Genomic DNA, 4,667 nt, shown 5'->3' on the forward strand with positions numbered 1-4,667 from the left:
TCCACAGAGTGGGTTGTGTGAGCACTGGAGGCAAAGCCAATAGGCTGGCTTAAATCATTTTAATTAGTGGCTCGAGCCAACCCAACTGGCTCTTTTCCTCTCCTCTTCCTCCCCTTATTCCCCAAGTGGTTTAGTGATCATTTCTGCTAATTGCTGTGTGCCCAAGGCAGAAGGGAGTGGGGGAGAGGAATAATGCCATCTTGGAGAGTTTCAGCTATATCCAAAAAAGAACATCTGCCTATAGTTGTAGATGTGGGTTAGGCCCATTAACTATTTTGCTTGCAGTTTCTAGGAGAAGGGGTGAGCTCGGGAGCTTGCTGATCATCACGGCTTGTTGCAGGGAAGGTGGGTACTGCGGGGACAGCCCTCTCCTGAAGATACAAGGGCTCCTCACAGAGATAGTTGGCCTCCTGTGGTGTGAAGCTCAGCCTGGGTGGGGCAGATGATCTGGCCAGTGATGTTTACACTGTAATAAGGTTTTGTGAAAATAAGCAGTTAATTACACATGACCTACAAAGGAGTAAAAATAGCTTGGATCTCTTCTTGCTTTAAAATCCCTTTAACAGAGGCATGAAACACTTGGGATTTTTAAACCTGCTTTTTTTTTTTCTTCACCTTTAGAAATATCAGGAACATAAAGTCCTCCTTCCCTGTTCTAGGTAGATGTCTCACATGTGTCATAAGCTTCTCAGCCCTTAATTGAAGGGGTGGGGTGATATATTTTTAACAGATCCCTTCTACCAACTGTGTTTATAGGACTTTTGAGCTAAACAGATTAGCAAAAACAAAGCTTTGACAGTGCAAAAATATTCTTAATCAAGTTGTGTTTTCTTGCTCTTTCTCCAGTTGTTGACAGAAACTGAGTTTTTCATTTGAAAATAACTTTTTTTTTGCTATGAAATCATTCATGAATACATAAACTGAATTAAATCCTAACTTGATCCCTCTTCTGCTCCATTTAGATCAACTTAACTCAATCTTTTGAGTATTACTTAGACAAATGAACACTTGTTTTTGAGTGTTTCCTAAAAATAGCTCCTTCTTAAGTAGCAGTTTTACTAAACTTGCAGCTCTTCCTTTAACGTAATGGTTCAGCAATCTTGTAGAAGCCAAAACTGTCTCCATGCTAAAGACCACCCCGATCAGCCATTCTGCTCTGTCAGGGTGTATTTATATCACAGGACTCTAACCTTCAGGATATGGTATTTGTCAATCTGAAATATAATAATGCTCTATCTGGAGAACTAAACTATAAACAATGTGGCTGACTTGGCAGGCCCTGGCTACCACCTGAACAGCGTAACTAGCCCAGAGCTTAAGACAACAGTGCACTGGTGTGTTCTGGGATTCATGATGCTAATGCATTTTTAGCTATGTGAAGGATTAGGAAAACAAATGTAAACTTAATAATCGGAGGGGGAGTTTAACAGCAGTATTGTTGAGGATGGAAGTGAAGTGCTTTCAGCTTGTTTAAACATTTTGCATTGGATATGTTGTGGGGTTTTTTTTGGGTTTTTTTTTTTGGGTTTATTTTCTTAAACAAGGACTGAAGATTTCAACATTAGCTTGAGCAAGTCAGGCGGTTTGTGTGTGTGCCATCGAACATAATTGGACTGATGAAAGCAGAATATTGCATGGGGAATGCAGTTATGTTCCACTTAAGGTTTTGAATTGTATCTGGAGGTAAGAGGCAAGAGAGAACCACTGAATCTGCAGGCAAAAACGTAGAATTTCAGTACCTAATTTGGACATATTCATGCCTTTTTGTATACAAAAGGCTGTCTTTGAGTTAGATTTCAGAAGAAAACATTTAGCGAGTTGTTGATGGTGCTGTTTTGAGGATGGGGAGGCAGGGGAGATAAGAGATTGCTGAGGAGAATGAAATTGTTTCTCTGCTATCCCCTGTATGAATTCAACATGTTTTTTCTAAAACCGTATCTAGAATCAAGGCCTCGATGCAAGGTAATGTTACCACATAGTGGAATGTTTTCTGTGCCAGCAAAATGACCTTGTTTTGGAACCTGCACCATCATCAAGGTAGGGGCAAAAGAAGTGGCTGTGTTTGAGTGTTAAACTGAAACATTTGGAGACTGTTCTTCCTGCCTAGTTCTTTCAGAATCGGGTAAGAAGCTTGAGACAGCTTTTGTTGCTGATACAGAAATAGTTTCTAAGTGAGCTTCACCAGACTTACGTTGGAATTGTGCTGTCCAGATATCATGATATTATGATGTACTGGTGGATGTTGGTGTAAAGTCCTTGAATGAAGTGATTTTGCAGGTATTAATTAGAATTAGTTATTAAACAAATGCTATTGTTCTGGTGAAAAGTAACTAGAAAAGTAATTATTTTAGTGTTTACTGATATCAAAACCACTTGATTACTAACTTAGTAAAAAGAAAAATAATAGTGTGGCAATAAGGAAGGGCTTACCTGGAACATTTTTTAGGGATGAGACTATAGAATTGCTCCATAGGGTTGTTTTGAATATCAATATATTTTCATGAGGTTTGTTTAAAGTATCCTGGGGGAGGAGGAAGGCAGCATTAGTAACAACAGGTCAAGGTAGGTGTATTATTACTTACATAACAAATTGTCAGCGGAGTGTGACAAACTGCAGGGCTGAGATTAGTGCTGAGCTCAAGGGGTGTTTGATTTGCTGTGGACTGGCCTGGCAGCCATGCGTGATGTTTTTTTTTGCCTTCCTAATAAGTCTGGTCATACTGGACTTAGTGTATTGAGTGAGATTTGACATCCTTAAGCTTAGCAGTGGAGGGATTGTCTAGCTTTAAAAACATCTTTTGTTAGAAACAACAAAAAAACTTGATTTCACACTCTGGACACTTAGCTGATAGTGTTGTCTCAATGCGTTTGCTTTTTCTCTAACTTGGTGTCTATGAAACTTCTGACTGTTACCTGTGGTCTCTCTTACTGCAAGAATTAGATTGTTATTCTGCAGAGTCATCATGTGACTGTGACGTGCAGTCTTAAGTTTATACCTAGTCATCCTTTATTTAAATAAATCCTGATTAGTTGCTACCTACTTATCTTTCTCTCTTAGATCCCCCACTGCACAATAGGAATGCTTGGAATATCAGTCTGCCCTGAGGAGTACCTCTGTCCTTGCTGCAGCTCTGACACCTGAATTTCTCAGACTGCCTAGGCCTGAGATGAATTTATTGAAACTTCTTTGTGTGGCCTGATAGTTTTTTCTGGTGAACTTACACAGGGTGGCATATACATGTATTTTACACTGTTGCTGGGTTTACTTAAACAGCCTCAAGTTAGTTGTTTAAAATCAGAAAGTCCTCTCTCGAAACCTGAGGTTATGCGTTAAAATTAGTGATTTTTAACACAGGGAATACAGATACTCTTCAACAGTAGTGTGGGGCTTTCTGTCCTGACAGAAGGTTTGAGACAGGAGAGATTTCTGGGAGACAGTGTTAAGGCATTGGACTTTTGTTTTTCAAGCCATACCAAGGATGTGGTACTTGTGGAATTAACCTAGTGGAGTGCAGCAGCTGAAGGTGAGGTGCCTGTGAATGCATCTTTAGCTCAAGCTAAAGGGCACTGGTCTTGCAGATCTCCCCCTTGTTTCTGACCTTACTCCATAATAAAAGGGAATATATTGTGCTCTTGTCCTGTTGTTTCCTGATACAAGTCCCATTGGCCAGTGTTTGTGAGTGGAATGAGCATTTTGATAGAAAGCCACACCTTGCTGACAGTTGACGCTCAATATTTTGTGAACAGGTTTTGTTCCCTCTTCATCCATTCTAAAGCATGATACAGGCTTTTATATGCCAAGCACAATAATTGAAGAGAGATCTGGCTTGAATTTTCTGTGTTCGTCTACTTCTCCTTTATATCATGAATTTTCCTTTATCTAGAAAGTGCTGTTACTCTGTCATATGTCAATCTGTTCTCAGGCAGAATACAGTCACTATGGCAAGAGGATAAAAAGAGAAGTCAGATCTACTTAAAGAGTTATTATTCAAAAGGCTTCTAAAAATGCAAATTTCTGTTTATGTGGCTTGAGGATCAAGGGGGAAGTCCCATGGCACTACTTAACAGCTTGGCCTTTTCAGATACAAGTCCCTCCCTTGAAGCCGTTTATGGCTCTATTTTTCTATGTAGAATTGTAGAAAACTCTGTACAAAGGTACCATTGTAATAAATAGGGAGACAGTGGCATCCAGCCATGCTATTTTTAGGCTATTGTGCTCTTAACTTGCTGATTTAAGTGTTCTGGACAGTAAGTGGGGGAGACATTCTACTAGAAATGCATGCTCACATAGCTGAAAATTGTCTGAAAACAGAATGAAAAGCAAACTTGGTTATCAGAAAGGCGGTTTACAGAGTTGTACCTGGAGTATTAGGAGGTAAAAAGGATGCTCTGGTGATTAAAGCACAGTGTTTGCAATGCAGACTTTTTACTCAAAAGCTGTCAGCTCTGTCTTGTCAGTTGAGAAATTGAAATACATGCAGTCTGTTCTGTATGGGCTTGGGAAAGAAGGATAAAAAAAAAATCTCTGTTCCATGATGGCGTTTTTTCCCCCCCCCCACTGCCAGTTGTCTTTAATCAAGTTTCTTCCAATAGTTCTTAAGATTTTTTCCTTCTGTTAAATAGTGTAATGACCTCTCCATCTGAGCAAGTGGTGTAGTTTCAGAAGA

This window comes from Nestor notabilis, unplaced genomic scaffold (assembly GCF_000696875.1).
Source record: "Nestor notabilis isolate BGI_N333 unplaced genomic scaffold, ASM69687v1 scaffold7528, whole genome shotgun sequence".
NCBI classification, from domain to species: Eukaryota; Metazoa; Chordata; class Aves; order Psittaciformes; family Psittacidae; genus Nestor; species Nestor notabilis.